Below are 12,912 nucleotides of genomic sequence, written 5' to 3'. Positions count from 1 at the left end.
TCCTCCTCGGCTAAATCCTATATGCTAATTGTCCTCCTACGGCTAAATCGTCCTCCTACGGCTAAATCCTATATGCTAATCGTCCTCCTAAAGGGAGGCTAAATCCTATATGCTAACCGTCCTCCTAAAGGGAGGCTAAATCCTATAATAAAGGGAGGCTAAATCCTATATGCTAATCGTCCTCCTAAAGGTAGGCTAAATCCTAAATCCTATATGCTAATCATCCTCCTAAAGGGAGGCTATATCCTATATGCTAATCATCCTCCTAAAGGTAGGCTAAATCCTATATGCTAATCGTCCTCCTAAAGGGAGGCTAAATCCTATATGCTAATCATCCTCCTAAAGGTAGGCTAAATCCTAAATCCTATATGCTAATCGTCCTCCTAAAGGTAGGCTAAATCCTATATGCTAATCGTCCTCCTAAAGGTAGGCTAAATCCTAAATCCTATATGCTAATCGTCCTCCTAAAGGGAGGCTATATCCTATATGCTAATCATCCTCCTAAAGGTAGGCTAAATCCTAAATCCTATATGCTAATCGTCCTCCTAAAGGTAGGCTAAATCCTATATGCTAATCGTCCTCCTAAGGGGAGGCTAAATCCTATATGCTAATCGTCCTCCTACGGCTAAATCCTATATGCTAATCGTCCTCCTACGGCTAAATCCTATATGCTAATTGTCCTCCTACGGCTAAATCCTATATGCTAATCGTCCTCCTACGGCTAAATCCTATATGCTAATCGTCCTCCTAAAGGGAGGCTAAATCCTATATGCTAACCGTCCTCCTAAAGGGAGGCTAAATCCTATATGCTAATCGTCCTCCTAAAGGGAGGCTAAATCCTATATGCTAATCGTCCTCCTAAAGGGAGGCTATATCCTATATGCTATATCCTATATGCTAGTAGCGTTTTCCTTTTCAATGATGATCACATTTTTTGATTGCACCTCGACACTAGGCAGGGTAGCCTAGTGGTTAGAGTGGAGGGGCAGCAGGGTAGCCTAGTGGTTCAGAGTGGAGGGGCGGCAGGGTAGCCTAGTGGTTAGAGTGGAGGGGCGGCAGGGTAGCCTAGTGGTTAGAGTGGAGGGGCGGCAGGTAGCCTAGTGGTTAGAGTGGAGGGGCGGCAGGGTAGCCTAGTGGTTAGAGTGGAGGGGCGGCAGGTAGCCTAGTGGTTAGAGTGGAGGGGCGGCAGGGTAGCCTAGTGGTTAGAGTGGAGGGGCGGTAGGGTAGCCTAGTGGTTAGAGTGGAGGGGCGGCAGGGTAGCCTAGTGGTTAGAGTGGAGGGGCGGCAGGGTAGCCTAGTGGTTAGAGTGGAGGGGCGGCAGGGTAGCCTAGTGGTTAGAGTGTAGGGGCGGCAGGGTAGCCTAGTGGTTAGAGTGGAGGGGCGGCAGGGTAGCCTAGTGGTTCAGAGTGGAGGGGCGGCAGGGTAGCCTAGTGGTTAGAGTGTAGGGGCGGCAGGTAGCCTAGTGGTTAGAGTGGAGGGGCGGCAGGGTAGCCTAGTGGTTAGAGTGAAGGGGCGGCAGGTAGCCTAGTGGTTAGAGTGGAGGGGCGGCAGGGTAGCCTAGTGGTTAGAGTGGAGGGGCGGCAGGGTAGCCTAGTGGTTAGAGTGGAGGGGCGGCAGGGTAGCCTAGTGGTTAGAGTGTAGGGGCGGCAGGGTAGCCTAGTGGTTAGAGTGGAGGGGCGGCAGGGTAGCCTAGTGGTTAGAGTGGAGGGGCGGCAGGGTAGCCTAGTGGTTAGAGTGGAGGGGCGGCAGGGTAGCCTAGTGGTTAGAGCGTTGGACTAGTAACCGGAAGGTTGCAAGTTCAAATCCCCGAGCTGACAAGGTATAAATCTGTCGTTCTGCCCCTGAACAGGCAGTTAACCCACTGTTCCCAGGCCGTCATTGAAAATAAGAATTTGTTCTTAACTGACTTGCCTAGTTAAATAAAGGTTAAAAAAAATATTTAAAAAAAATGCACATACCTTGAAGGCAGACAGGGAGTCGATCTTGGAGTCATTGAGCCTGATGGCCTGGAAGGTTCCACTGTGACTGTACTGTACCACCCCCACTCTGGTACCTGCGGGGGGATATGCCGGAGTCACCAGGGAGAAAAGACTTTACATTCTACACAATCGGTACTAGCAGGAGAAGTTATCTGGGAGTAAAAAAAATATAATGTTTTTTGAGTGATCAGAATCTGAACTAACACCGCACAAATAAGTCGTAGTGTGTGTGTGTGTACCTGTCTCTGAGTTGGGGTCCTTGGCCATGGATCCCAGTCTGTTGATGGTGTTGATCACAAAGTTCTTCTCCAGAGTGAAGTTGGCGAGACCAACAGACTCTGAGCTGTCAATCACAAACACGATGTCCAGCGCCCCACACCGCTTCTCACAGTCTGCACGGACAACACAGTACAGGGGTTAATGGTGTGTTCGTCTGCTTTCTCACAGTCTGCACGGACAACACAGTACAGGGTTACAGGGGTTAATGGTGTGTTTGTCTGCTTTCTCACAGTCTGCACGGACAACACAGTACAGGGTTACAGGGGTTAATGGTGTTCGTCTGCTTTCTCACAGTCTGCACCGACAACACAGTACAGGGTTACAGGGGTTAATGGTGTGTTTGTCTGCTTTCTCACAGTCTGCATGGACAACACAGTACAGGGTTACAGGGGTTAATGGTGTGTTCGTCTGCTTTCTCACAGTCTGCATGGACAACACAGTACAGGGTTACAGGGGTTAATGGTGTGTTCGTCTGCTTTCTCACAGTCTGCATGGACAACACAGTACAGGGTTACAGGGGTTAATGGTGTGTTCGTCTGCTTTCTCACAGTCTGCATGGACAACACAGTACAGGGTTACAGGGGTTAATGGTGTTCGTCTGCTTTCTCACAGTCTGCACGGACAACACAGTACAGGGGTTAATGGTGTGTTCGTCTGCTTTCTCACAGTCTGCATGGACAACACAGTACAGGGTTACAGGGGTTAATGGTGTTCGTCTGCTTTCTCACAGTCTGCACGGACAACACAGTACAGGGGTTAATGGTGTGTTCGTCTGCTTTCTCACAGTCTGCACGGACAACACAGTACAGGGTTACAGGGGTTAATGGTGTTCGTCTGCCTTTTCTCACAGTCTGCACCGACAACACAGTACAGGGTTACAGGGGTTAATGGTGTGTTTGTCTGCTTTCTCACAGTCTGCACGGACAACACAGTACAGGGTTACAGGGGTTAATGGTGTGTTCGTCTGCTTTCTCACAGAAATTAATACTAATACTGAAATTAATGCTAATACTGAAATTAATGCTAATACTGAAATTCATACTAATACTGAAATTCATACTAGTACTGAAATTACTGCTGACATTAATACTAATACTGAAAGTAATACTAATACTGAAATTAATACTAATACTGAAATTAATACTAATACTGAAATTCATACTAATACTGAAATTCATACTAGTACTGAAATTACTGCTGACATTAATACTAATACTGAAAGTAATACTAATACTGAAATTAATACTAATACTGAAATTAATACTAATACTGAAATTAATACTAATACTGAAATTACTGCTGACATTAATACTAATACTGAAATTCATACTAATACTGAAATTAATACTAATACTGAAATTACTGCTGACATTAATACTAATACTGAAATTCATACTAATACTGAAATTAATACTAATACTGAAATTACTGCTGACATTAATACTAATACTGAAATTCATACTAATACTGAAATTAATACTAATACTAATACTGAAATTCATACTAATACTGAAATTAATACTAATACTAATACTGAAATTAATACTAATACTGAAATTAATACTAATACTGAAATTACTGCTAACATTAATACTAATACTGAAATTAATACTAACACTAATATTAATACTAACACTAATATTAATACTAACACTGTTCGTCTGCTTTCTCACAGTCTGCACGGACAACACAGTACAGGGTTACAGGGGTGAAATGGTGTGTTTGTCTAATCACAGTCTGACAACACAGTACAGGGTTAAGGGGTTAATGAAATTAATGCTACAGTCTGCTGACAACACAGTACAGGGTTACAGGGGTTAATGGTGAAATTAATGTCTGCACGGACAACACAGTAAATTAATACTGCTTTCTCACAGTCTGCACGGACATCACAGTACAGGGTTACAGGGGTTATACTAATACTGAAATTCATACTAATACTGCAATTAATGCTACTACTAAAATTAATACTAATACTGAAATTAATATTAATACTGAAATGAATACTAATACTGAAATTAATGATAATATTAATACTAACACTGAAATTCGTATTAATACTGCACTTCATACTAATACTAATACTGAAATTAATATTAATACTGAAATTAATGCTAATACTGAAATTAATATTAATACTGAAATTAATACTAATACTGAAATTAATACTAATACTGAAATTAATACTAATACTGAAATTAATACTAATACTGAAATTAATACTAATACTGAAAGTAATACTAATACTGAAATTAATGCTAATACTGAAATTAATGCTAATACTGAAATTAATGCTAATACTGAAATTAATACTAATACTGAAAGTAATACTAATACTGAAATTAATGCTAATACTGAAATTAATGCTAATACTGAAATTAATACTAATACTGAAAGTAATACTAATACTGAAATTAATGCTAATACTGAAATTAATGCTAATACTGAAATTAATGCTAATACTAGTACTGAAATTCATACTAATACTGAAATTCATACTAATACTGAAATTCATACTAATACTGAAAGTAATACTAATGCTAATACTGAAATTCATACTAATACTGAAATTCATACTAATGCTAATACTGAAATTCATACTAATACTACTACTGAAATTACTGCTGACATTAATACTAATACTGAAATTCATACTAATACTGAAATTAATACTAATACTGAAATTAATACTAATACTGAAATTACTGCTGACATTAATACTACTACTGAAATTACTGCTGACATTAATACTACTACTGAAATTACTGCTGACATTAATACTAATACTGAAATTCATACTAATACTGAAAGTAATACTAATACTGAAATGAATGTTAATGCTCGCTCGTCTCGCCTCGTCATTCCACCCTGTTAATTCAGGGCCATTATCTGCTGACCAGGTCTCAGTCGGAGGCATGTGGCACGTGGATTCAGGCTGTTGTGTGTGTGTGTTTTGTGTGAATGTGTGTGTGTGTCTGAATAACTCACCACAGCAGCCACAGGTCTCTCTGATGTAGGTCATAACATCACATTCCTACAATGAAAACATCACATTTCATCACAAGACCTTTCTCTGAGAGGGATGACAAAAGAGGGATAGAGGGGATTGAGAGGATAGGGAGAGGGGGAGAGGAATAGAGGGGATTGAGAGGATAGGGAGAGGGGAGAGACGGATAGGGAGAGGGGAGAGAGGGATAGAGGGGATTGAGAGGATAGGGAGAGGGGAGAGAGGGATAGAGGGGATTGAGAGGGGAGAGAGGAATAGAGGGGATTGAGAGGATAGGGAGAGGGGAGAGAGGGATAGAGAGGATAGGGAGAGGGGAGAGACGGATAGGGAGAGGGGAGAGGGATAGAGGGGATTGAGAGGATAGGGAGAGGGGGAGAGAGGGAGGGGAGAGAGGGATTGAGGGGAGGATAGGGGGAGGGGAGAGAGGGATAGAGGGGATTGAGAGGATAGGGAGAGGGGAGAGAGGGATAGAGGGGATTGAGAGGATAGGGGGAGAGGAGGAGGGATAGAGGGATAGAGAGGATAGGGAGAGGGGAGAGACGGATAGGGGGAGAGAGGATAGGGAGAGGGATAGAGGGGATTGAGAGGATAGGGGAGGAGGGATAGAGAGGATAGAGAGGGGATTGAGAGGATAGGGAGAGGGGAGAGAGGGATAGAGGGGATTGAGAGGGGATAGGGAGAGGGGATAGAGGGGATTGAGAGGATAGGGAGAGGGGAGAGAGGGATTGAGAGGATAGGGAGGGGGAGAGAGGAATAGAGGGGATTGAGAGGATAGGGAGAGGGGAGAGAGGGATTGAGAGGGGGAGAGAGGAATAGAGGGGATTGAGAGGATAGGGAGAGGGGGAGGGAGAGGGAGAGAGGAATAGAGGGATTGAGAGGATAGGGAGGGGGAGAGAGGAATAGAGGGGATTGAGAGGATAGGGAGAGGGGGAGAGAATAGGGAGAGAGGGATAGAGGGGATTGAGAGGATAGGGATAGAGGGGATTGAGAGGATAGGGAGAGAGGAATAGAGGGGATTGAGAGGATAGGGAGAGGGGAGAGACGGATAGAGGGGATTGAGAGGATAGGGAGAGGGGAGAGAGGAATAGAGGGGATTGAGAGGATAGGGAGAGGGGAGAGTGGAATAGAGGGGATTGAGAGGATCGGGAGAGGGGAGAGAGGGATAGAGGGGATTGAGAGGATAGGGAGGAATAGAGGGGATTGAGAGGATAGAGGGGAGAGAGGGATAGAGGAGATTGAGAGGATAGGGAGAGGGGAGAGAGGGATAGGGAGAGGGGAATAGAGGGGAGAGAGGGAGAGTGGAGAGAGGGATAGAGGGGATTGAGAGGGGGAGAGAGGGATAGGGAGAGGGGAGAGAGGGATAGGAAGAGGGGAATAGAGGGGATTGAGAGGATAGGGAGAGGGGAGAGAGGGATAGGGAGAGGGGATTGAGGGATAGAGGGGATTGAGAGGATAGGGAGAGGGGAGAGAGGGATAGGGAAAGGGGAGAGAGGAATAGAGGGGATTGAGAGGATAGGGAGAGGGGATTGGGGGATAGAGGGGATTGAGAGGATAGAGGGACAGGGAGAGGGGAGAGAGGGATAGAGGGATAGAGGGGAGAAAGGGATAGAGGGACAGGGAGAGGGGAGAGAGGGATTGAGCGATAGGGAGAGAGGGATAGATGGATAGAGGGGATAAATGGATAGGGGGATAGAGTGAGGGGGATAGAGTGAGGGGGATAGATGGATAGAGGGGGAGAGGGATAGGGGATAGATTGGGTAGAGGGAGAGGGGATAGAGGGATAGAGGGGGAGAGGGATAGGGGGATAGATGGAGAGGGGATAGATTGGGTAGAGGGAGAGGGGATAGAGGGATAGAGGGGAGAGGGATAGGGGGATAGATGGAGAGGGGTAGAGGGGATAGATTGGGTAGAGGGAGAGGGGATAGAGAGGGATAGGGGGATAGATGGAGAGGAGATAGATTGGGTAGAGGGAGAGGGGATAGAGGGATAGCGGGGGAGAGGGATAGGGGGATAGATGGAGAGGGGATAGAGGGGTAGAGGGGATAGATTGGGTAGAGGGAGAGGGGATAGAGGAGTAGTGAGAGGGGATAGAGGGATAGGGGGGATAGATGGAGAGGGGATAGATTGGGTAGAGGGAGAGGGGATAGAGGGATACAGGGGAATAGATGGAGAGGGGATAGAGGGGTAGAGGGGATAGATTGGGTAGAGGGAGAGGGGATAGAGGTTCTTACTGTGAGGCCGGGATCTCCCTCAGGACCTGGATCTCCCTGTAGAGAGAAAGGAGATGCTTTCATACACAGATTATAACACTCACACACTCAAACACACACACCCCGTGTGGAAGTACTGTCTGTGTGTGGGTGCTTGTGAACATACGTCTCGTCCACCCACTCCTCTTGGTCCTCTGAATCCAGGTTCTCCCTGAGGCCCTGGTTCTCCCTCCTCTCCAGAGGTTCCCTTTCCCCCTGGTCCTCCCTTGGGGCCACAGTCTCCTCTGCCTCCTCTGGGCCCTGGACCGCCCTTCTCCCCACGTTCACCCTGAATACACACAGGGTCAGACGGTGTGTTAGAGAGAGTGTTAGGCTTTTAGGGAGTGTGTGTGTGTGTGTCAGGGAACCATCCTACTCAATAAACTATACTAAATATATTAAAATATATTCACCAAATACATAAGTGGGTGTGATGAGCTGTAAACAGACCCAGAACCACTGGGTGTGATGAGCTGTAAACAGACCCAGAACCACTGGGTGTGATGAGCTGTAAACAGACCCAGAACCACTGGGTGTGATGAGCTGTAAACAGACCCAGAACCACTGGGTGTGATGAGCTATAAACAGAGCCACTGGGTGTGATGAGCTGTAAACAGACCCAGAGCCACTGGGTGTGATGAGCTGTAAACAGACCCAGAGCTACTGGGTGTGATGAGCTGAGACCCAGAACCACTGGGTGTGATGAGCTGTAAACAGACCCAGAACCACTGGGTGTGATGAGCTATAAACAGAAGCCACTGGGTGTGATGAGCTGTAAACAGACCCAGAGCCACTGGGTGTGATGAGCTGTAAACAGACCCAGAGCTACTGGGTGTGATGAGCTGTAAACAGACCCAGAACCACTGGGTGTGATGAGCTGTAAACAGACCCAGAACCACTGGGTGTGATGAGCTGTAAACAGACCCAGAACCACTGGGTGTGATGAGCTGTAAACAGACCCAGAACCACTGGGTGTGATGAGCTGTAAACAGACCCAGAACCACTGGGTGTGATGAGCTGTAAACAGACCCAGAACCACTGGGTGTGATGAGCTGTAAACAGACCCAGAACCACTGGGTGTGATGAGCTGTAAACAGACCCAGAACCACTGGGTGTGATGAGCTGTAAACAGACCCAGAACCACTGGGTGTGATGAGCTGTAAACAGACCCAGAACCACTGGGTGTGATGAGCTGTAAACAGACCCAGAACCACTGGGTGTGATGAGCTGTAAACAGACCCAGAACCACTGGGTGTGATGAGCTATAAACAGACCCAGAACCACTGGGTGTGATGAGCTGTAAACAGACCCAGAACCACTGGGTGTGATGAGCTGTAAACAGAGAGCCACTGGGTGTGATGAGCTGTAAACAGACCCAGAACCACTGGGTGTGATGAGCTGTAAACAGACCCAGAACTACTGGGTGTGATGAGCTGTAAACAGACCCAGAACCACTGGGTGTGATGAGCTGTAAACAGACCCAGAACCACTGGGTGTGATGAGCTGTAAACAGACCCAGAACCACTGGGTGTGATGAGCTGTAAACAGACCCAGAACCACTGGGTGTGATGAGCTGTAAACAGACCCAGAACCACTGGGTGTGATGAGCTGTAAACAGACCCAGAACCACTGGGTGTGATGAGCTGTAAACAGACCCAGAACCACTGGGTGTGATGAGCTGTAAAAGACCCAGAACCACTGGGTGTGATGAGCTGTAAACAGACCCAGAGCTACTGGGTGTGATGAGCTGTAAACAGACCCAGAGCCACTGGGTGTGATGAGCTGTAAACAGACCCAGAACCACTGGGTGTGATGAGCTGTAAAAAGACCCAGAGCTACTGGGTGTGATGAGCTGTAAAAAGACCCAGAGCTACTGGGTGTGATGAGCTGTAAACAGACCCAGAACCACTGGGTGTGATGAGCTATAAACAGACCCAGAGCCACTGGGTGTGATGAGCTGTAAACAGACCCAGAACCACTGGGTGTGATGAGCTGTAAACAGACCCAGAGCTACTGGGTGTGATGAGCTGTAAACAGACCCAGAACCACTGGGTGTGATGAGCTGTAAACAGACCCAGAACCACTGGGTGTGATGAGTGTAAACAGACCCAGAGCTACTGGGTGTGATGAGCTGTAAACAGACCCAGAACCACTGGGTGATGATAAACAGACCCAGAACCACTGGGTGTGATGAGCTGTAAACAGACCCAGAACCACTGGGTGTGATGAGCTGTAAACAGACCCAGAACCACTGGGTGTGATGAGCTGTAAACAGACCCAGAACCACTGGGTGTGATGAGCTGTAAACAGACCCAGAACCACTGGGTGTGATGAGCTGTAAACAGACCCAGAGCCACTGGGTGTGATGAGCTGTAAACAGACCCAGAGCCACTGGGTGTGATGAGCTGTAAACAGACCCAGAACCACTGGGTGTGATGAGCTGTAAACAGACCCAGAGCTACTGGGTGTGATGAGCTGTAAACAGACCCAGAACCACTGGGTGTGATGAGCTGTAAACAGACCCAGAACCACTGGGTGTGATGAGCTGTAAACAGACCCAGAACCACTGGGTGTGATGAGCTGTAAACAGACCCAGAACCACTGGGTGTGATGAGCTGTAAACAGACCCAGAGCCACTGGGTGTGATGAGCTGTAAACAGACCCAGAACCACTGGGTGTGATGAGCTGTAAACAGACCCAGAACCACTGGGTGTGATGAGCTGTAAACAGACCCAGAGCTACTGGGTGTGATGAGCTGTAAACAGACCCAGAACCACTGGGTGTGATGAGCTGTAAACAGACCCAGAACCACTGGGTGTGATGAGCTGTAAACAGACCCAGAACCACTGGGTGTGATGAGCTATAAACAGACCCAGAACCACTGGGTGTGATGAGCTGTAAACAGACCCAGAGCTACTGGGTGTGATGAGCTGTAAACAGACCCAGAACCACTGGGTGTGATGAGCTGGAAACAGACCCAGAACCACTGGGTGTGATGAGCTGTAAACAGACCCAGAACCACTGGGTGTGATGAGCTTTAAACAGACCCAGAGCTACTGGGTGTGATGAGCTGTAAACAGACCCAGAACCACTGGGTGTGATGAGCTGGAAACAGACCCAGAGCCACTGGGTGTGATGAGCTGGAAACAGACCCAGAACCACTGGGTGTGATGAGCTGAAACAGACCCAGAACCACTGGGTGTGATGAGCTATAAACAGAGAGCCACTGGGTGTGATGAGCTGTAAACAGACCCAGAGCCACTGGGTGTGATGAGCTGGAAACAGACCCAGAACCACTGGGTGTGATGAGCTGGAAACAGACCCAGAACCACTGGGTGTGATGAGCTGTAAACAGACCCAGAACCACTGGGTGTGATGAGCTGTAAACAGACCCAGAACCACTGGGTGTGAGGAGCTATAAACAGAGAGCCACTGGGTGTGATGAGCTGTTGAATGTGTTATTCAATTAGTTTCTATGTGCTATAGTCGTAAAAGCCAAATTCTACGTTCTTTCAAATATTTTATATCTATTTATATCTACAGGGGTCCTGAAATCCAAATCAAAAGGCTAAATATTAAAAACAATTCCATATGTTATCTTAGTAGATACTGCAATCTAAGGGCGTATTTAATAAAAATAAGAGTCCAAGTTAAATACAGGGACAAAGTAGGCTACTGTTTTTGAGGCTGACTTCTTTGCCTCATGATTTGTCAAATCGCGCACAATTTCTCTGTGTTTCACACCAGAGTACATCACTGCCGACAGACACAAGCAAAAACTCTTTCCATAAATGTCTTTAAGCACCAGCTGTCAGAGCAGTTTACAGATCACTGCACCTGTACTTAGCCTATCCGTAAACAGCCCATCTATCTACCTCATCCCCATGCTGATATTCATTTATTTTGCTCCTTTGCACCCCAGTATCTCTACCTGCACATTCATCTTCTGCCGATCTACCATTCCAGACTGAAGCCTCTGAACACCTCAACTTATACCTCATTCAATCACCGCTGTGCTCCCTTCCCAACACTAAGTAGCCTTCTCATTCCCATTCCTGCTTTGTCATCTCCGTGCAGTCCTTGCCTATACTGTGGTTCTCCCATCCTTGTAAATTGCTCAAGTCACCAGCCTCCACTGGTGTGTGTGTGTGTGTGTGTGTGTGTGTGTGTGTGTGTGTGTGTGTGTGTGTGTGTGTGTGTGTGTGTGTGTGTGTGTGTGTGTGTGTGTGTGTGTGTGTGTGTGTGTGTGTGTGTGTGTGTGTGTGTGTGCGCGTACCGTTGGTCCTCTTGGTCCTGGGTAACTGAAGCCAGCTCTTCCCACATCGCCCTACAGCAGCACAGAAATCAATCGATCAGTACAGAGATCAATCAATCGCAACACAGTCAAAACAGTCACATTAGGGTTCCCAAACTCAGTCATGGGTCCGCCTGGGGGCATGTTTTGGTTTAGGGTTCCCAAACTCAGTCCTGGGTCCGCCTGGGGGTATGTTTTGGTTTAGGGTTCCCAAACTCGGTCCTGGGTCCGCCTGGGGGCATGTTTTGGTTTAGGGTTCCCAAACTCGGTCCTGGGTCCGCCTGGGGGCATGTTTTGGTTTAGGGTTCCCAAACTCGGTCCTGGGTCCGCCTGGGGGCATGTTTTGGTTTAGGGTTCCCAAACTCGGTCCTGGGTCCGCCTGGGGGCATGTTTTGGTTTAGGGTTCCCAAACTCGGTCCTGGGTCCGCCTGGGGGCATGTTTTGGTTTAGGGTTCCCAAACTCGGTCCTGGGTCCGCCTGGGGGCATGTTTTGGTTTAGGGTTCCCAAACTCGGTCCTGGGTCCGCCTGGGGGCATGTTTTGGTTTTGCCCTTAACACTCCACATCAGATTCAAATGATCAATAGCTTGATGATTAGTTGATCATTTGAATCAGCTGTGTAGTGCTAGGGACAAAACCCCAAAACGTGCCCCCCTCGAGGTCCCGATAACTGAGTTTGGGGAACCTCCTGCATTAAAGATAAAGTCACAGCCATGAAGTCAACAGCAATATCAGGTTGACTTCCACAACAGCTAGAAGATCGTTAAACTTCTCTGTTGTCTTTTGCATCTGACTCATCTGTAACATCTGCAGTTCATCCTGCTCCTCGTCACTGAGTCTCAGACAAACACACACACAACTACACACATACTCAGACAAACACACACACAACTACATACACACACAGACACACTCAGACACACACACACAACTACACACACACACACTACATACACAACTACAGACACACTCAGACAAACACACACACAACACACACACACACACAACTACACACACACACAGACACACACAGACACACACACACAACACACACACACACACACACACACACACACACACACACACACACACACACAACTACACA

General features: G+C 47.1%; 1 pseudogene across 1 annotated transcript in view; it reads right to left on the bottom strand.

The window, feature by feature from the left end:
* LOC124042209 overlaps nucleotides 1-12,912 on the bottom strand; it is an 84,467-nt pseudogene that overhangs the window by 13,563 nt on the left and 57,992 nt on the right. The window contains exons 18-23 of the transcript XR_006840053.1: nucleotides 11,791-11,841; nucleotides 7,642-7,803; nucleotides 7,497-7,532; nucleotides 5,247-5,292; nucleotides 2,219-2,371; nucleotides 1,959-2,053 (exon numbers count right to left, since the gene is read on the bottom strand). The product of XR_006840053.1 is annotated as a collagen alpha-2(VI) chain-like (transcript). The remainder of the gene's footprint in view (nucleotides 1-1,958; nucleotides 2,054-2,218; nucleotides 2,372-5,246; nucleotides 5,293-7,496; nucleotides 7,533-7,641; nucleotides 7,804-11,790; nucleotides 11,842-12,912) is intronic.

This window comes from Oncorhynchus gorbuscha, linkage group LG08 (genome assembly GCF_021184085.1).
Source record: "Oncorhynchus gorbuscha isolate QuinsamMale2020 ecotype Even-year linkage group LG08, OgorEven_v1.0, whole genome shotgun sequence".
NCBI classification, from domain to species: Eukaryota; Metazoa; Chordata; class Actinopteri; order Salmoniformes; family Salmonidae; genus Oncorhynchus; species Oncorhynchus gorbuscha.
Note: the sequence above shows the minus strand (reverse complement) of the source record. Positions and strands in the feature narration are given on the sequence as shown.